The following is a 22,797-nucleotide window of genomic DNA, read 5'->3' on the forward strand; positions in this document are numbered from 1 at the left end:
TGATTGTTTTGGTTTATGTTCGATGAGATGTTCTTTCACTCTATTTTTTACTTATATATATATGAATAAATATTTGCCTCTGAAAGTAATTTTTCCTGTAATAATGTTATTGTATTTAAGAAAATCTGAAGTGTTCTTATCAGGATCATTTTCGAATAACTGAAAGAATAAAAAATCATTAACTATCTACAGAAACGTTCTAAGCACTTACGCACAATATATACTTATATTATGCTTCTTTCTTTTAGTAAATAATAATAAAATATCTCATAAATGCGCTCAATTTGTCTTGGTTTATCAATGATGTAAATTATTTCTTATTTCAAGATTCATTTCAAGTAAAAGAATATGCGCATAGATATTTTCAGCAGAATTTTTTTCAACTATGCGAGGCATGCTACGAAATATATCTCATAAAATTAGGAGATATATTTCATTTCAGTTATTCGAAGCCTAGAGATGACACCAGTAGTATTTAATGCATTAATAATTCAATTTCTGTGTTAACTTATGTCAACATACTTTTGTCTTAGAATGCATTATATAAAAGCATGTGCTTTTCAGCATTTTTTGAATTATGCCGCCCAGACAGTATAGTGATTATGGGAGTCTACTGCGGCACCGAACGGCCCGGATTAGAATCCCGGAGAAGGCATGGTTGTTAACTGTCCGGACCTTCATAGGAGATAACGGTGGCCAACTATTAGGTTCCTCCACAATACAATGGTCACCACTTCTGGCCTTAGGAGTGGCCCATGTTGAATAGGCAAGTGCCCACTATTGGATTAAATAAAACGTTTTGAATTATGGCCTTTTATAGTAAGCTCGTTGTTTTAAAAAATATATTTTGATGCACCTATTGTTATAAAAAAAACAAAGTTCAAAGTTTGTCTAAAGTATTTTTACTATAGAAAAGGAAACATATATATTATAAACCAGCGTAATTTACACTCATGTCCATAAATTAAGGATCATGCATGCTCCGGCAAATAAAGGTTCAGAAACAAAACAAATCTGACTTATTCATAAAGCTAATTGTTTAAACAAAAGATAATTGATAGAAAAGATGATGTATGTATGATACCATTTATAAAAACTACTATTTTTGCTCATGGTAGCAGTTACAAAAAATGTCTTCCTTACAATAACTTAATACTAAATGGTTGATATGATGGTTAATACATTGTATGTCTCCCAGGCGATGAAATACATTCCGTACAATGCCTAGGTATCCTGACTATCAAATTATCACGTTGAGATTTCGTAAGATTACTCTACGCAGCAGGCTATGCTCTCTGAAGTTCCGGTCACATGTAGGAAGTGCTTGACGGGCTGAAATTCGTGTGTCAAGTATATTCCACACATGTTATATCGGATTCAAGCCAGTTGAGAAGGCTGGCCGTTCCATACGGTTGATGTGCTCAGACTGAAGGCAGCCTACAATACAATATTTGCAATATATTCCTTTACAATATTTGCACGGTGAGGACGCGCGTTGTCATCCATAAACACCAATTCTGCGCCAATGGCACCCCTAAAGAAAAGTACATGTTGTTGAGGAATGATATCTCGATAAATTTGGCCTGCCACGATTTCGATCTGAATATGCAGATCTGTTTTGGAGCCTTATATAATTCCACCCCAAACGAGCAATCCTGCACCACCGTAACTGTGTCATTCAATGATGTTGTATTGGTGGCAGCGGGTACTTGGAGTTCTCCATGTGAAAGTCCAACGTGAAACAGTCTGCAAGCTGTTCTCGTCGGAAACCATCACAGAAGCCCAGTGTGACGATGTCCACAATGCATGTTCTCTACTCCAGGCTAACCACTGGCGACAGGGAGTTGACTTGCGCAGAACACATCTGACAGGCCTGCGAGCATATAGACCATTCTGTCCCAAATGTCTGTACAAGGTTTGTCTCGAAACTGTCGTACCTGTGGCTGAAGATAGCTTGACGAGACAAGTTAGATGCTGGGCTCCGTCTGCTTTTTTTGGCAGTTACTGCCAAATGCCGGTCGTCATTCGGTGTTGTAACTCAGAGGAGGCCTGTACTGTAACATCTACTGATATTTCCATCATTTTGGTATCGCTGCCAAAGCCTAGAGATGAAACCTGGGCTATTCAAAGTTCCTCGGATACTTCCATATAGAAGGCGCTCAAACCCGGAACGGCTGCTTTTGTTTGTTGGAAGAGTCTAAGATTTGTAGGTATGGTACTTGAAAGCAGGGATGAGGTAGAAGGAGAGGAAACGACGACAACTACATTACTTCCGGCTAGTGCTTTGCGACTGCAGCTAGCGTTTCGTTAGTACGAATATAATATTTATTTTTCTTATTTTTATTGATCGTCTGCTCTTTTTTTAATTTTGATTACCTAATTTTAAAAATTCTGCGTTGAATTTAAATAAGATCTGGAAAGAAATAATACTTGTTCTTTATACAAAATGGAATTAAAACTAAATTGTTTTTTCACAAATATACACAATACTCTTTTCGTAAAATGATGGGCCCTTTAAAGCTCCATCAAAATATATCATAAACATTATTTATTTTACACACATTATTTTTACGTTATTCAAAATTTGATGGCTCTAGGTACCATGTTTTATGACAATGCGAGAAAAGTACATATATTTGTGCAGATTTAGCGGTAAATGTTATAAATATCAAACATTTACAGTTACAATTTTCTACAATACCTCAAGTAAATAAAAACTTTACAGTTACGTATTGTAACTTCATGTAATACTCAGTTATTTTACCGAAATAAGATTTCTAGTAAATATTAGATTTCATTGAAATAAACAAGATTATGTAATTTCGCCAAAACGTTATGTTTTAAGAAAATTTTAAATAAGCATACAATACGTACAATCTTACATTTCACAATAATACTCTTCGAAGTATTATTTTATTTTCACGAATTGATAAAAATTAATCGTCCTTAGATAAAATGTTCAATTAAACACACAGCATAAAATTACGCAGTAAAACTCCTTCCACAGTTTAAGAATCAGTTTGCAAGCATATCTCTAGTGCCCACTAAAAGCCATTCCGCGATTTACACTCCTTCCGTTGCAAGCCATTCCGGAACCTTTCCTTTCTCTTTGTCTTACCTGCGTAAGTTGAACTCACCCAGCTAACAAAAACAGCCGTTCCGGGATTGACGGTCTAGTCTTCCATATGAGTACGCCCACATTCCAGACGGCCGATAATTCTGCCACGTAAAAAATTATCCACGTGCTTCCTCTGTGTCATAAAGATACGGTTGTGCCACTGAGAGGCTTACAGAACGCTTGTGAACAATTTACTTTGCTTACGTTCCTTATATACACTTCTCTTACACTCTCGTCATTGTGAGGTACTATTGGCGTCATCTAATGGCTTCTATGTAATTTGCATATTATTATTGAAGATGTGTACGATAATTCTACAGGTGAAAGTTTTATTTTAGAGTTCAATTTCTGTGCTGTTCTGAATTATTTTTTAATTATAGATATGCGTGTATCAAAAAATTTACAAGAATTTTTTTTTTTAATATTGTTCGCACACATTTTACATGTAAGTGTTTCTGCTTGCTTTATACCGATAAGAATCGTTTGCTTATATGCGTGAATATAGACTTACACATAACAGAATCAGTAGGAAATTAATAAAATTCTAGTGCGATAGTGTTAAAAAATTAAAGGATCTAGAAGAAAGTAAAAATTCAGTTAAAACATAATGTACTCCATTTAATCACAAAATATTAAACTTTTTAGCAAAACAATAAAGGGAACTAAAAAGATTTATAGACAAAGTTAAACTCAAGAAGAGCAAACATCCTACGAAATAAATTAAGAAAAATGTAATGCATTTATTTTCAGTAAAAATTTTATAGAGAAAATAAAGATTAGTCAAAAACGTTTTGTGCAAAATGGAGCTAGCACTTTTAAAAAATAAGTGGGACATTCTGTTCTTTCAGTTTATTTAACTTCAGCTTCTGCTTTTAACGAGAATCGACCTAAAGATGTTCCTTTTACTAGCTTTAAATATACATGCATATACTGCGAAATGTGATATATATCTAAATTTCTTTTTTTTGTGTTACTGTCGGAAGAAACGAACCGGATGGTTATTCAAATTTATCATTTTCACAAAAATGGGAAATATCTCATCTCATGTCTTCATAACCTAGTGTGTAACCGTAAAAATGAGGGAGAAAATACTTTATAAACTCACCCTTTTAAAATGCAACTGGGTTCTAAGGGACCCAGTCGCCAAATCCTGTCGGAGAAAAATCATCATCCACCACATTTTTAGTTCGGGCACCACTGTAGTGTCAGTAGGTTAGTTTAAAATAGGAGTCATGAAAAATGCTCTCGCTGGGACGCTAAGCTGGACCTCTAGAATATGCGCCGAGTTTGCTACCGTTACACCACAAATTCATGCAGACCGGACGGAGAAAATACCTTATATTATATATATTATATCCATCTATATTTAAGATCGAATTTTTAAGTGATGCAATGAAAATCACTGTTTTATATAGTGATCTAATTTAATGGACAACACAAAAACCATTACAGATGATGATGCCACCTCAGCTTAAAATAAATTGACTTAATTACATTCACACTGATTCAAAATTAGTTTGCATTGTTTGAAACTTCTGATCCCAGCAAGCTTACAATTTTGCACGTCACCACTGCATATCTGTAGTCTGGCTCTAGAGAACATCTTCCTCCTACAAAGTTCAGTGGCGTTGGCGAGTGGATGTCTTGAAGCGCTGGATAATAGGTGTAGTACTACCACTCCCACATTCATCTGTCTTTCTGTACATTTGTTCCTACATAACAACACAAAGCAATTAAATATCATTGAAACTAAAATGTACCCAAGTGCACTAAAAGCTATAGCTATGGCTATAATTGGTTGAGAATGCAAAATTAACTAAGTAAATTTGGTTAATTAGAGAGGGAAAAAGAATAAAAGTTTAACTCTTTGCTGTCGAGAGGTGACTTTCGGTCACCGGCAACTTGACAGGCTACTCTCAATTACCACTTGGTTTGACACGATTATTTGAGAATTAAGGATGTTTATTTAGGTTTGGTTTTCCCAATATCGCTTCATCAGCGTATTCAGCAATACATGCGCAGGAAACAACTGCCAATATTTATTGTTAAATACGTTTTTCAGATTTGCTCTTGCATATTCTTCTTCGACTTTAGTTGGAACTCGACGGTCGTGGTAACTGGAATATAAGTTTTAAGCCTACGGAGCCCAATATCCATAGAATACAATAAAGGAAATTATTTAATGAAGGTCAATTCGATTTTTCGTTGAGGAAGAATGAAATTACAGTTATCCTTAGACTACTTGATGATAGGAGGAAAGCAGTGGTGAAGATGGCGATGAAGTAAGAGGCGTAAGGAAGGTAATTAAAATCAGGGTGACAGGTAATGAATCTGAAAGTGATAGTGATTCTGCAGAAGAGGCAGAAAATACAGAATGGATAATGCGCATAGAATCCGAAGAAATATCGCAAAGAATACCGTTTGCATTTGGCGAAAGAGCCGCAGGACCACAATTATCTTCAGAGATAAAAGAATTGCTAGATGCCTTTAAATTTTGTGTGAAATCATTTTAAATGCAGAAAAATTGTCTTGAGTTGCTGTTTCACCCCAGCAAAAAAGGCCTCGAGTGCAAAGGGTTAATAGAAAATCTCAGAACGTGATGATGTTATGGAACTGTGACGATTAAATATGAAGAGTGAATAGAAAATTAGAGAGGAACATTCCCGTAAACGTAGCAGTTTGAACATAAGTTTAATCAGCTAACATTACTGCGTACTTAGCCGATTAAACATAAGTTGTAAGGTTTTGCTTAACTGATATTTGAATTTGAGTGATACTTCATACAACCCAATTAGCGAGTTATCGCTATATCTAAAAGCACAGAGCCGCGTGGACCGTCATTCGAGGACAGACGTCGTTTCGATTCGCTCCTGTATTTTTGAGATTTTTATGGAAAAAGTGCCGCCGGAAGTGTGTCGTTTGTTTTAAATTTGTGTGTGAATATACGCTGCATCCGAGGATATATAATTTTTGCGTGTGCGCCAAGTATTTCTTTAGTTATTAGTGTTTTAGTGCCGAAAACAAAGGATTCTAGGCCGCTGCAAAAGTGCCGGACTTTTGTTCATATGTGATGCCGCCACTGCTACGGTCGCCTTCCGCCAGCTTACCACGTGGTGCCCTGGTAGGGCTAAGAAAAGTGCTCAATTTTTTTTAAGTCCCGAAATTGGTGTGTAATTTTGAAAAAATCATATCTTACCTCCAGTTGCACCTAGGCTTACCTGGTTTTCGGGAAAAAGTTATTTTTTTCATGATCTATTATTCTGTACAGTTCTTTTATTGCTAACTATTGTATCTTCGGACTTGATCTTTTAACAGAAATTTCTATTGTTCTATTAATTGGTTTGCAATCATTTTACTATGAAACCCATATTCTCAAGCTAAATATTTAATAGTGCCAAAGGGTTCGTCCTTCTGGCTTAGACTCTTTGAAATTACAATAATTTTGACTCTGTTGAATTGCCCTATATTTCGTCGTTATTTGAATTCGATGACGAGTGTTATTACGACACTTTCACTCTGATTTCGATAAGTGCTGGAATACTATCTATATGTATTTTTGTAACAGTAATTAATGTTTAAACTGTTTTAAATCATTTTAATTGATGTTTTAATATACTTTATGTTTAAATATTGTTGTTATTATGCAGTATTGGTAAATTTACTTGTATTATATTATTTTGCTCTTTATACTTCTTGTTAAATTGCATAATTCTGTGGAACAATTTTATCTTTACTCATTATACAGCTGATTAATATATATGTTTAATGGTGTTTATGCTACATTACTTTTTGTAAAATGTCTCGCCCTTCTGTAATACCTGTTGATAGTAATCAAACTCCTTCAATAAGTGATTTGGATCCATTTACATTGATACATTTAGACATTTCTTATCATGAAAAAATAAAGGTATTATATGAAACTATCCATACTATAGCAGTAACATATAAAGGAAGCAAATTTGTCCTTCCCTCAAATTTAAGAGAACCTCTTTGTAAATCCTTAGACGCCTTCAAACAATTAGCTGAAGAAGGCCCAGATTTTGTACCTAAGCCTCCCACAACTGATACTGGTAGCAATACCTCGACTGTTATTAGTTGTGAACTTGCCCATCATAAACAGGCTTCAGATATCTCATTTCCTGTGCAAGATACAGTAAATTTGCCAACTCCACTCGCAGGCTATTCTTACGCTGCTGCAGTGCAGCATTCCATCCTTCCAGCAGCTCCTCAACCGACGTTGCTAATATATCCAAAAGATACGACAACTAGTCGTAAATTGAAGGATAAACTTGCTAAGGAGTTCCCACTTTCAAAAATTGGAGCTCAGGTAACTGCTATACCTTCAATTAAAAAGGGTGGTCTTGCTGTTGTCTGTTCAACAGAGTCAGATAAGAAGAAACTAAAAGATACCTTAACATCTGAGAGAGCTTCCTCACTAGTTACTATCAAGCAACCAACATTAAAAAATCCTTTACTAGCCATTCATAACATTCCTACAGATCTTCCTAAAGAGGATTTAGGGGAAGCATTTCTTACTGAATTTGGTTTAGACACAGAGGACATAAAACCTCTTTTTCGATTAAAAGAAAAGAAAAATGTTAAGTGGATCTTCCAATGTAAGCCGCAGCTTTCAATACAATTATGCGATACCCCAAACTCCATATTGGATGGCAGTCTCACAACATCACAGAACATTTTAACATCAAGAGATGTTATAAATGTCAGCGATTTGGACATTTGCAGCGGGAATGTCGCAGCAACTTCTACTGCACATACTGTGCCGGTGAACATGACTCCCGAGACTGTTCCTCGGATTTTTCAGCCTGCATCAATTGTCTCGACGCAAACAAGAATTCCAGAAACCCAGTCCCAGTTGACCATACCGCCAACTCCATTGCATGCTTTTGCTATCAGAAACAAGTCGAACGAATGCGCCAGAATACCACATATATCTAAAGGTGCGATTCATGTATCACAGAGTGCTTTGCCATCATTTAGATGCTTACAAATAAACATGCAGAGATCTCGGGCAGCTACAGCACAGACAATAGGATTTGCATTAAAAAATCACATTGATCTCATATTGGCCCAGGAGCCGTATACTAGAGACGGTCAAGTTGCTGGTTTTCCTCTTCTTTGGACAACCTTCTCCAAGACAGACACTTTAGCACCTCCACGTGCAGCCATTATTAACTGTAATACACAAATTTCTCCCTCAATTTTATCAATTAATAGAGATCAAGTTGCTGTAGTTTTAGAAATTCGAAATTTAATAGGTGTTATTTATTCAATTTATTCTCTTCCTACGGATGACATTACCCCAGTTATTGCCTTTTTAGAAGAGAATATTCGCATTATTGGTAATAAACACCAAATCATCAGTGGGGACTTTAATGCCCATTCAATAGCATGGGGTTATACAACAACTGATCCTAAAGGTCGCCTATTGGAGGATTTTATATCTTCAAAAAATTATGTGCTTTTTAACTCACCAGACTCTGCGCCTACCTTTGATAGACATATGCTATTGGATGGCCTGACTTAACTTTTACTAAAGCAAATACTGCACATTTGGTTCATAATTGGACTATTCATGACGAAATAAGTTTATCGGACCATAAATTCATTACGTTTGAAATAATCAACAATGGCTCAGTTCCTATTCTCATTAGGTATAATCTCCCAGGTCGTAAATATCGTCAATTTAAGAAAAAAATTAGAGGAAAATTGAACCAACTGAGAAGACAACTATCTTTGCAAACAACTCCAGCTGCCTTGGAACAATTTACGGACTTGGTTTTAACTACAATTCAAGATATTTGTCAAGATCTTCTTCCAAGGAAAACAAATAAAAAACTTTCAGCTCTCCATTGGTGGAACGGTGAATTAAGAACTCAACAACAAAAATGTCGAGCGCTTAGAAGAAAATTGAAATCTGACCGTCGAAATGGTATCACATCAAATACTTTGCAACATTATCAAACAGAAAAAGCAATTTATAAACGTATGATTATTCAATCTAAATTAACAGCATGGAAGCAATATTGCACTCAAAATCATGATCCATATGGACTTCCTTACAAAATTGCAAGGACAAAAATTTTTCAACCTTCGCAAACTCATCTAATAGCATCTTCTACTTCGACTGAGCACCCAACACAAAACACAATAGAATCAATTTTAACCACTGTGTTTCCATCTGATGATCCTTCCACAGATTCTCAGTTCCAAACAGAAATTAGAAATAACTTTACAATTCCTGATACTGCAGACGATCAAGATATAACTTTAAACGAAATTAAAACTACAATACGATATCTTCCTAAAAAACGGGCGCCAGCGCCAGATGGAATTGATTATGTTATAATCCGAGCAACTATTATTTCTCATCCTTATTTCTTCAAGGACTTCTTCAACAAACTTTTCCATTTAGGACTTTTTCCTAGGGCTTTTAAAATTGGCAGAGTGGTCTTATTCCTAAAACAGGGTCGAGACCCACATAATCCTGCATCATACAGACCAATATGCTTACTCTCTGCATTGGGTAAAGTATATGAGAGAATAATTGTTTTACGCTTAAAACATCATTTGCATGTGCAAAACTTTTGGTCTGATAATCAGTTTGGTTTTCGACCTGGTAGATCCACTGTTCAGGTATTGTCAAAGATTGTTAATGATTTGCAATCTAATAGAATCAGTGGTCACCACAGCGCATTCATTAGTATTGATCTTCAAAATGCTTTTGATACGCTGTGGTGGCCAGCAATTCTGGAATCATTAAGAAAAGCTCATTGCCCTAAAAATATATTCTTGGTATTTAGAAGTTATCTATCTGAACGAAAATTAATGTATTTAACTAACCGGGAAGTAATAACCAAGATACAAAATCGTGGCTGTCCCCAGGGTTCCTGTGCTGGCCCTGATTTGTGGAATGTAACATTTAATTATGTTCTATCCTCCACTTGGCCAGCACATACCCGTTTATATGCTTATGCTGATGACACAGCTTTTGTTGTCACAGGGCGAACAAGAGATAAACTGCAAATTAACTCCACAGAAACTTGTAATCTTTTTTATGAATTATGTAATAATATCAAACTTACAATTTCCTCTTCAAAGTCAACCATTCTCCTTGTCCCAAAGAAAGGAAAATCTTTAAATCGACGACCGAGAATTAAAATAAATGGTACCAGAATTGGTATTAAAAGACAGCTCAAATTTCTCGGTATAGTATTTGATGAGAAATTAAATTGTATTTTGCATCTGCAGGAATTGAAAGGAACAACTATCATTGCAAATAATCTTCGCCGTATGTATGTACACAATTGGGGTATTAGTCCGTACATACAAAAAATATTATATCAAACTGTAATCGAGAAGATGGTTATATATGCAGCTGCAGTCTGGGCCGACCCTATGCAGGGTAGTAAGGCCAGACTATTGCAAAGCTTACAACGACCCTTTGTATTACAGATTACCTGTGCTTTTTGTACAACTTCTTCTAATGCCTTGACTGTGCTTGCAGGCATCATTCCATTGCCTCTACGCACTCTACAGGAGGCAGCTTATCAAACAGTTCGCCAATTGCAGCAATCTGTAAATTTTCATAATGACATATTTCTTCCAACCAACTATGAAAAGCAAACACAGCATTTGGATAATCATCCTGCTCAACAAGGATATGGACTCAATGTCTTTTTGAAGTGTGACAATTTGCCACAACTACCTCACTTACAGATATTCACTGATGGTTCGAAAATTGAGCAACAAACTGGTTGTGCCCTTGTGGCTTATCACAATGACGACCAAATATTTAAACGGTTAGGACATCTTACTGCTGAAAACAGCGTTTTTCAAGCAGAAGCGATGGCTATTCTTAAAGCTGTTCAATATTTTAAACAAACCGGCGAGATGGAAGGTATAATAATAACGGATAGCCTTTCATCTCTTTTTGCAATTAAAAATCCAAGGCATTCTTAGCCTATTATCTCTGCCATTCAGCAGGAATTGCACATGTCCGGAAATTCTAAAATACTGATGGCCTGGACAAAAGGTCATGCAGATAACATTGGCAATATCCAAGCAGACTTGTTTGCAAAAATAGCTGCCCAAAAAAGTATTGATCATATTGGTGAAATTGAAAACCTAATGGTAAAATGGCCAATTTCGTATTTTAAAAAGGAAATTTTACTCAAGACTATTTCTGCGTGGCAAACAAACTGGGATGACTCCGACACAGGTCGTCTTACTTATTTTCATATTTCATATGTTGATATACATAGACAGGTTACCAATCATTATTTGGTACGTTATATTACAGGGCATGGACCTTATCCAGCTTACTGTTATCGACATGGGATTTCAAATACTGATATGTGTGTATGTGGTGAACTTGGAAATCCTGAACATTATGTGACTCAGTGTCCTATTACACAAGATTATCACATTCCCATACCAAATACTAACACTCGTGCATTTTGTAAGTTTTTAATTAAACAAAAATACTTAGTTAAAAAACTGATCAAAATTATGGAAATACTTCATTCCTATGGTACTGACTTGTGCTTGGTAATATAATTTACAATTTTAGTATATTGTACGCATACATGTTAGTGTTAATTTACTATTCCCATATGTCAACTTATCACATGCTTGGATTGGTATTTGTCTCATTGAATCTTCGTTGAATTTTGTTCAATAAGAATGTTTATATATATATATATATATATATATATATTATTTATCTTTGTTAGGAGTACCATTTGATATATGCATTTACTTTTCTATTAGTATCTGGATTATTTTAGTATTTGAATTTGTATTGTATAGATCTTATCGATTGTATTGGGTTGTTTTCTCGATATGTCTTTAACTTGTTATGCATGTATAATTATATCAGTATATATCTACTGACTGTATTTGAATATGCATTGCATAGATATTTTAAGAATAACATTTTGCTTTTGTATTGGTCATATATTCGGATTTTTATTTGAGTTTATTATTATAATTATATTTTAATACTGTTGGTATTTAAATCGCATTACCATTCTGTTGTAAGAATATGACTTTCTTTTGTATAGTATATCTATATCTAACATTGTATACTACTACTCTTCAACACTTTATGTTTTGCATTGATATGCATAGTCCTTTAACTTAGTATTGTTTTGCACTGATGGTTCATGAAATATTAACATTTGTAATTACATACTCGTGTTTGCATTATATTGTACTGTTGGACTTGTATTGTATTATACAGTCTATTTATATTTACAATCTCATTATGTACCAATTGATCATTGTATTATAATTGTCAGAGAATTTCAATATTGTTATCATATGTACTAATATTTGAAGCAGTAGTCCTTTAACTTACTATTATTTTGCACTTATGGTTCACGAAATATTTGCATTTGTAATTATATCTTACTTTTTACATTGATATTGTACTATTGGACTTGTATTATGCAGTATATTTATAATTGCAATGTCATTATGTACCAATTGCACATTGTATTATAATTGTCAGAGAATCTCAGTATTTGCTATCATATGTACTAATGCCTGGACGGTTGGGTGAGCGTTGTGTGGAGGGCGCTTTTGGTCAGTTTGACTGCCCTCTGGATGGTCCGAGCGTTGGGCCTCGGCTTTTGGTGCTGGGCGCAAATGTGGCTCCTACACATTGGCTCTAGACAGTGGTGGGCACGGTGCAATACCGATTAACCATTATGGTAAAGGGACAGTGCCTGTGCCCCCCGTTACCTGTACCTATATCTAAAAGCAGTCGAAAAGCAGAGACAGAGTCTTGCGAAGGTTTAAACAAAATTTGTTTTGTTAAACTGAACCTCTAATAGACCCATAACAGCTCGTGCCACAGATAAACCACTAGTAATGACGATGTAAATTAAGGAATATCAGATACTTGAATTTAAACTTTAAGTAGTCTAAGTCAAATAACAAGCTATAATCTAGCTCAACTAATTTTACCAGTGCATAATTTCAAAGCAGTTGGCTAGGAGAGAATGCAAAGCCATGACAAATACCTTTAGATAGAACTAGCAAAAGTCTAACAGGGATTTTCGAGTGCCAGAACTTCTCTTTTCGTCTAGCATTCAAATCCCTCACCTGAAATACACTCAAAGATGATTTGCATTCTGACGAATAATACAAAGACGAAGTAAAGATCAAAATCATAATAATTATGTGATAATCATATGGTTAATTAATATTAGGAACTTACAACGTAAACAAAAGAAACACTTTGAACTTATGAAAGACATAAAACTGATGCAAAGAAGGATGGTATAATTTTGTTTTTTCACGAAACAAAAAATAGACATGCAACAAGAGATCTGTCATCTCGTTTCTGATGCAATCTTATCGGACTGTGAAATTAAAAATATAAGCGAATAATAATCATTACTAATTTTAAAAAGTATTTATACTGAGTATATAATGTAGAGTCATGCAAAATCTTCGATATCCTCGGCGAGATTCAGACTCCAGACTTCCCGATTACTTACTGGACGTTCTTTCAATCACACCACGAAGGCGTGATTAAAGAAGGAAAAATATCTTACAAAATGATCATATAATTTGCACTAACTTCAAGCAGATCTTTAAGTATCATAGAATAAATTCTGCGTAGAAATGAAACATAGTTTATAAAAATTGAATGAGATTTTACATAACGAGTTAAAATAATTATTTCATATGCAGCCGAATAATAAATATCACATATATTATATTAAAATATATAAAAGTAACTATTTCGTACGCATAATATAAACTAAAATAACTACTTCAAATGCAGCCGAGTAATAACCGGAAAAAATACATCATTAAAATTTTATTTCAGTTTTAAAAGTTGCATTAGTTTCGTAAAATATTAAAGTAAAGATTATAAGTTAATATAAGCACAATATATGCAGAGTAATTAAGACAACTTTAATATATTAAATCTCTCATCTTTAATGTTTCATGTGTAGTGCATATTTATCTTCAAAATATATTTTTGTCAATATTATTGCCTTAATCTTATGCCTATATTTGTTTTGGAACTATTCTCCTTACGTTTCTAAAAAAAAATTAATTTACAACTTAACAACAACTTAACTAACTTCCACAACTTAACTTTATGACTGGGAATTTGTTTTTAAAAAGAAAATTTTAAGCATACTAAATTTTTACTGACCCGTGAAATGAAGCGTGAAAGATACTATTATTGCTATAGTAAAATATATTTCAAAACGTAACTGTTACCTGAGTTAAAAAGGCTCCCCTTTTAAAGGGCGATTGGGGTTTAGAGGACCCAATTGCCAAATCCTAGGGGTGAAGAATCATCATCACTATCTTTTAGTTCGGGCGCCACTGTAGAGTTACTAGGATTTTTTTTGAAGTAGAAGAAGTGAAAAATGAGCAATGCGCTCGCCGGAGCTTGAAGCTGGACCTCTCGAATACGCGCCGAGTGTGCTACCGTTACCCTACGAAAACATGCAGAAAGGAGGCAGAAAATACTTATAATAGATGTACCGAATTATTGGATACGTCGAACCCTTGGATGCCCTCTTATTGGACTTTTAGTGTATTTACAGTCTAATATTTCATTTAAATTTATAATGGATTTGATTTTTGTTAGTTGGGTAAAAGCTACTGTAAAAAAATCAACCGAAGTATTTATTTCCTATTGATTCTTTTCCTAGGGCAAAACGAATTGATAGTAAAGTTCCGATCAAATAAAAAAAACGAATTTTGTAGGAATGTTATATTCTAATGTATTTATATTTCTCTATACAATCTGTATAAATTTTGAATAAAATTCTGTATAAAATCTTATAAATTTATATTTTGGGAAATATTTAATACGATGAACCTGTTTAGAAACGAATTCATAACACGTCACGAATTCATAAATTAAAATTTACTTTAAATCCTTCATTTTATTCTTAAAGTTTCATCGCTGTGTTGAATGTGCTTTCATGTAGACACTTTTCTCTTAATGCTTTTGTTAATTTACATACTAAAAGAATTTACACGAAATGAATTTCATTTCTTAATCTAAAGCTGCGATATCTATATTGTCTTTACATCCAGGTGTTTAATTATCCATATTTATGAGATAAATAAACCAATTAAGGACAAGGATCAAACTTAGACCATCTACCAGACGGTGCACATTAGTTCAAAATGCAAATCCTGTCTTATATTCTTCCCTCCAAATGGCTCCAGCACCTTCGCTCTAAACATTTCCTAATCTCCTTTTAAAAACAAGAAAAATTTTAGTGATGAAAACAGATGATTGCATTATTACCGTCTAGCCGCACTCTGGCGAAAGCTTTATCCGGTGCTTATGTCACGAGGGGGTTGTTTGAAAGCTGAAAACGCATAATCATCATTTGAATGAAACTCTTAGCTCGTTAAAGACGGCTCTGCGCATTTAACTCTTGCTGCTCCAGAATGCCCAGAGGTCTTGTTACCTCATAAAATGTCGTGCTTAGTCATGGCTTAGACCTCACCCGCTTAATTAGGGGCACTTACTAATTCTTTCTTTCGGTTGAGTCACGCTTTTTGGTAGAGAGAAGCATCTTAGAGGCTTTCGAGAAATTAAGGGCTGGAAAAACATATCCTTAAGTTTTGTTTTCTTAATGAATATCACTTTCCAGCAAAAGGCAGCTGTGAATAATTTATGTCTCCTAATAAAGTAATCCAGTTAAAATGGATATCGCTGTAAAATATACAAGCTGAAAATAAATTTTAAATTTATCCAATGGTATCCTCTTAGTGAGAACTTTCTTTTAAATTAAATTTTTACATTTCGAGAGACAAAGAATACTGTAATATTTAATGCATCCCATATAAACTGTGGTGTTACAAAAATTAATTTCCTGTTTGCTATATTTCCATTGTTAAATTAATTTATAAGTTGGAAAGTATTGCTTTTCATGATGTATTGCTTTTTAAACTGACTGTAAACCACAGCATTCATCGGTTTGCCTATGAAATTTTAATATAATATTCTATGTCAAAAACGATTCATTAGTTATTAACTTCTAAATCACTTGGTTCGGCTTTTTTCTAATAATAATATAAATGTATTACTCAAATGTGTACAAATCGTTTAGTAAAACAATATATTTAAAAATATATTTTAGTATCAGCATTACATTTTTATAATCAGTTTTTGTTTTACTTTAGAATCTTGTTCCTTTAAACATCTGCTTTCTGTATATATATATATATATATATATATGTAAGATAAAAATATCTGAATCAGAATTATAATATAACTATAAACATTAATTCTTCCTCTCTATTCTAAAATCGTAATAACTTCTCTGCATTGCGTCATTTCTAGATCATTCTATGGCCCGCGCAACTCCGATGACGTAATAATTAAGAACTGAAACTGTCGTTGTAAACCAAAACTTTTCTCTTCGTGTGCTTCCATCTTTCATAACTACGCACTTCAGCTTTTGCTCTGTACTGTGCTAAGATGTAATTTCGCTGGCTTGCTTTCTATCTTAACAATATCAAAAATGTAAATCTTCTGTGGAAAGGCACGACTAGAGTGCCAAGTGATTGTGGCCACAAATATCAATTGGAAATAAAAATTGAATTAAAACTGCTTCGACTGCCAAGTTCTTTAGATATTACCAAGTTAGCATTACTAGCATACTACGCAATCAAATTCTTCTTCAATATGGGTCTAATCACGCATCTACAGTGTTCCGTTTTTCCTTATTTATTATTTGGCAGTTTCCTGGTTTTTCTGAAAACAAATGAGAAAAATTACTCACCACTTGCTGTATTGCTTTACTTTCATGGTCATTCAGATGGCTAAGGTCCACTTCAGGTGTCTCCACAGGTTCCACCACCCTCTGGTCCATCTCCAGCACCACGGAACTATCTTGAAAATTTAATTTGGCCCTCGCGGCCCTTAAAAAGTCCATACCTAAAATAAGAGAGTGTTGGAGGTGTTTCACCACAAAAATTAATACTTTGAGATTTTCCTCTTTTACCTGTACGTTTAATGCTACTTTCCCGATGCAGTGACATGTTTTTCCTTGCGCCGCTATAATTTCCGTATTTCTGGTTTTAAAGAGTCGTATCCTATAAAAATTCTTTTTGAAGAACTTTTCACTCATGAAATTGCCTTCTGCCCCTGTATCGATGAGGGCTTCTACTGGTACATCGCCAACCAGGACTTGTATAATTGGTAGTTGTGAGCTTTTACGATGACTGTATTTAGATGTCTATTTGAGGGTTTTTCTAAAACTTCCGGGGTCTGGACCCTCCCTTTCACAGGCCCCTCTAGTCGTTTAAAGCTTTCCTTTCAATCTGTGTCTTCTGGGTACGCGGATGCTTATTTTCAAATTTTCTTTTTGGGCCTTGACCTTCGAGTTTCGATGCGTTAGCTTGATAGTTCTTTCCCCCATATGAGCGATTTCCATTTCTGGTTTCCTCCTTCCTTCGGGTACTTTGAGAATATGTTTCCCCTCTCGCTCTTTCCGCTATTCTGCGATTTTGAAACTTCACCGCCAATTCGAAAAGTTCCTGCAATGTGCTTGGGTTTCTAATTTCAAAGTAATCTTGGACAGCAGGTAACAATCTTGGTAATATTATTTCAGTTATCTCCGCATCGGGTTTTTTTCCATACAGCATATCCGTTAGCTTGATTTTTCGTAAAATAAAGTCCGTCAATTGTGCTGTATCCCGTTGATAGAAACTATATAGTTCGGCTTCCAGCCGTGCGCGATCTTTCACTATGGGGAAGGCCTTTACTAACGATTTTTTGAAATTTTCAAATGTATACGTTGGGCTTCCAAATTCACCTAGAAGAAATTTGCCTATATTTTCCACCATAGCGCGGCCTGTCCTCTTAGTGCTGATGTGGCGATGGCAACTTTTTGTCTTTCAGGCACAGGGTAGAGCTGAAAGTGGTTTTCTATACCTTCTAAAAATACCGACACCGAATTTTTTCCGTCGAAATAGACGTTTGGCTTGATTGATGCTCTCAAAGTCTGGACCAGGTATCCAAATCCTTCTAGCTGAGTTGTCATTTCTTGGTGTTGTCCAGCGGCTTCCATCCAGTTTTCGGCCATTTCAGTTCGATAATTGTTCGGGCGCCAATATAACGTTGCGCGCCTCCAACTTGCACGCAACCAAGAGGTGACTGTGAAAACTTGTATAAAAGATAGAGCCTTGTGAAGGGCCTTTTTATTCAAAAGTCCCTTTTTATTCAACGTAATAAATTACAATTGCGTGCTCTTGACGCTCACAGACTGTGCCAACTTGGCAGTCAAATAAAAATAATAACCTGAAAAGAAAGTAAAGACAAGATTCTAACTACGAGGCTCTCTAAAATAACTAACTCACCGCGTTTTACAATACCGCTGCTAATTCAGCAGACTTGAAGCTCACTGGAACGATTACCACTACTTCCCGCCAAGCACATAGGCCGCAACGCGGGGTTCTTCAATTCTCGCTAACTACCTCCGCGCTCGCTAAGTAAGAATATCACACCGAACTCGTTTCCTCTCTATTTAAATCATAATACTTCCGCTGATAATTTGAATCCTTGCGCGTTCTACTAAAATTTACATATTCTGGCATTGGCAGTTCCAGGGGAAAGTAAGGCTTGACAGGAAAGATAGTTTAAACTTAAAATAAATGTTAGTTAAAATAAATATAAACCCTACAATTGCACTGTACATAAGGTACATTTACAACTCAATGCTACACTTAATACACTATATATTCTTTGCAACATATTACGTTGAACATTATTCTTGACAATTCAACATAGATTCTGAACAATCTGAAAGCTTTCAGATTTTATATTACGCTCAAAGTGGCGTTTTTAACGTTTTGTGTGCTACCTTATTAAACATCATGTTCACTTCAACAATAAAATTCAATTCAACAGCAATATCACAAAATAATTTAAAAAGAGCATATCTTTAGAACTTCCGATACATAGTCTCACAAGTTGGAGATAATTTTTTTCCCGTACAGTGTGGCCATTGCTCGGTTTGAAATCGTCGAGTTTGTTAATAAAAAATTCATTAGTTTTACGAAATATGAAATAAGTAATAAAAAACATTCCAAATTTGGGCTTACAGATTTATCGCCTACAAATGGATACCAAATTTGTGCGAATAGCGTGGTTTTAACATAAGTGTTTTTATATTGTAATTGCTTTTAAAGAACTTTTACTTTTATTTATTGTTTTATAAGCGACCCTCTCTAGAAAAATTTGCTTGATTTTTGCCTTTGAAATGATTTTCCTGTTTTTGTATCTTTTATAATTACTCTTCAGACCAGAGTTTATATATTTTTGTTCTCAGTCCGTCATGTTAAACATTTTTCTCCGACGTGTTCTTAGCTGTTTGGGTTTAAATTTTAGGATGATTATTTTGATAGCTTTTTAGCGCAACAAAATTACGTGTCTTCATTACTGTTACCACAGATTTTTTTCAAAACTGTCATTTTGTAATAAACATTGGTTCTACTTGCGTAACCTGATAAACATTATAATTGTAGCTAGATATTCTTAGTTTTTAATTATATTGATTTCTTAACTTATAAATATTTCCCATCTCATGTTTAAACATGATGCCCAACCGGGACACTAATTAGCCATTCCGACTGCCGTACCGAAGGGCCCAGTTTCGAATTCTGGAGGAGGCATGGATGTTTATAGTGTCTGCGCGGCATAGGGGCACTCTAAACATGTGGCCAGCCGAAAGTCCTCTCGAAGGGTTGGTTGTTGGGAAAGAGGGGTGGGAGACCCTCTGACCGATCCCCCACGAGGTGCTCTCCATAAAGATTATTTTCTAATTAAAAATTTTAAATTCTTGTGCACCACATAGTAATCAGATTGTTCAGTTCCGCCCCTAATCTCCATCAAGTTTAGGGGCGGAACTGAACAAAGTCATACTGTTACCTGTATAGTGCTCAAGGCTCTTTCCAAAGACAGGCTTAATCTTGTATTCCTTGCCACGATTCATTTCGTAGGCTTGTTCTGATGTTACTGTCACACAAGTGAGATAAGTCACAACAACAGTATGTGATATAAATTTCGCATTTTAAGTTTTCATACAGTCAGAATTTTCAAATTTTATGAATAGGCTATATTTTCCTCAGATCGGACATATCTGGTATTTTCAATATTTAAATTTTAATTAATTTTTTCACTTAAATTTTGATGAGTTTGGTTCTTTTTTTATAATTTTATTCATATTTCAATGTATTTGTATTATTAAATATGCTATAATTTTGTTTGCCTGTAACTATTTATGCAGCTTGGATATACTGCTTGCGAAAAAACAACTTCCTCGACTAATTAAATTTCTATTTTTCAGTGTTAAGCCATTTCACTTATTATAGTTATTAGACACTTCAGTTTATTAGGTGCCTGATATTCATTCATTTGAGGATAGTATTAACTGACGGATTTATAATATTGTACCTTGTAATTAGAGTTTCTTATATAAGTTTGCACAATTACCATGTTGACTGTTTACTCTGTTGTGAAATGTCACATTAACAGTGTATCAATCGCGGGCAAATTCAGCTAATTCCATAGTATCATTGGACTGCATTAGAGAATACTGGCTCGAGGATTACACAGACCAATAGCTTAATTGAGTTATTATACGATTATCTTCTCGACTTACGTATCTCACATAAAATTTGTCAGAAAGAGTTTGTAAAAGCTACAAAGAAGTTGGGTAACGTTCAACTCCTTTTGCAAGAAGAGGAAGGCACGATTGCCTTCTTAAGTGACTCATACGCGGAAATAAAATCTCGGGCTAAGAATTTGAAGTCCTTGGCTCAGCCAGCATTAGAATAATCACTGGTTGTACTAAAGCATCCCAGAAAAGAATCCCTTCCGGGTTCTTCCGCAAAGCACGAAACTCCGTTCATTGTGTTTACTCGGACTATAATTACATCACCTAAAAAAATAGATAGAAGTATCACTACGACGTTTATCAAAAGATATTATTTACCAGGAAGAAATATTAGATCATTTATAAGAATAATAAAATTGCGACTTTCAACATTCCAGAGACGTCTAAATAATATAAGACAGCAGATATAGGGCATTTTATGGATGATCTTATGACTTCTCTAGGATGTGAGGAACACCTCCCAGTAAGAACTGATAAACAAATTAACAAGCTGCATTGGTGGAAAGGTGAGGTACGCATACAACAGAAAAAGTGCCGCGCACTGAGAATACAACTGAAACAAGAAAGAACGAATAATACTAAGTCTAACACTCTCATAATTTTTCAAAAAGAAACGGCTTTATACAAACTGATGATTATCGAAGCAAAAATAAATTCATGGGAAAACTTTTGTACAGATAACATCGTTACATATATTTACCACAAAATTGTAATGAATAAGCTCCGCAAACCTTCGCATTATTTTAAATTGGCGACTTGTGGGAGGGGTCGTGTGGCCCCTCACCCTTCCCCATATTACATTGTGGTGCTCTAGGCAAGGGGGACGCGGTGCTATACCAATTTAACCGCTATGGTAGAGGGGTGGTGTCTCGCGGCCTCCGTCACTTGTCTCTTATCACTGTGGTCCCTCGTAAAACGAAGTAGAACAATTATTTAAAAAGAAAACTCGCAGATAACGTCCTTTTGTTTGAATCAAAGGATTCCAGTTGGTCACCAAATAGTATACAGTCACAGGTGGCAGAGGATCTCAGTAGTGAACATTTGATTCTTCCCATTGAACAAATCCGTCGTACCCGTTCTAATAATTTATTGTTCACTGTCGCAATAAGTAGCGCCTGGTTATATTGAAAAATGCGATTAATAATAAAGAAACCCTCAATAAAGATCTACAACCGAGAGAATTTTCTTCATTAAAAGAAGAAGTTATAATGTTTGGTTCCACTCAAAACTGAGGCTTCGGATATTGCGCAGGCTTTGAATTATTTGGAAAAAGCCCACATGATTCGGTACATCCCCTTAAATCTCAGCCCCGTACTGACGGCAGACTGACAAATAAATTGTTGACCTAGATCCCACTCATGATGCGGACCCTCTTGTTAACGCGAGATATTTCTACATCAGTTTTAATGGTGTAACTTCAGACGCTACATTCACATTATCCGTTATTATAATTGTCAAGGACTGAGACACTGAAGCAGGAATACTCACTCTTCACCAATCTGCATTAGATAGTCTGGGAGTATACAGATAAAAGCTGTAAAGAAGCAAAAAATATGCAAATTGTCAACTATCTAATCAAAATCGTGACACGACTTACACATTGGATCATGTTGCAAATACAAAAACTTGCCCAACGTATTCGGAAGCGCTCCAGGAAAAGGTACAGCAAGTCGTTTAATGGATTACCCTTCGGATGTCGATATTCTTTGTAACATTCTATCAAATAACTATTTGAATAGATTTAATCTTCGACAAAGTAAACTACAGAAATCTAGACATGCTATAATCTTTCAACAGCTTTGTAAAACAGCTTCAACAGCTTAGTGAAAATTCTATAGAGATAGCATTTCTTTAGGGACCCTACATACATTATGAAGTTCTCCCTAGTGTAGTAAATAGAAATAAAACATTCTACTCGCTTTCAAAATTAGTAGTTATAGTTTCAACTGCTGTATTTCTTCTAACGGGTTTTCTCTAACAAAA

The sequence above is a fragment of the Stegodyphus dumicola genome, chromosome 1, assembly GCF_044657685.1.
Source record: "Stegodyphus dumicola isolate Sdum_Otavi_A_Nest chromosome 1, ASM4465768v1".
NCBI classification, from domain to species: domain Eukaryota; kingdom Metazoa; phylum Arthropoda; class Arachnida; order Araneae; family Eresidae; genus Stegodyphus; species Stegodyphus dumicola.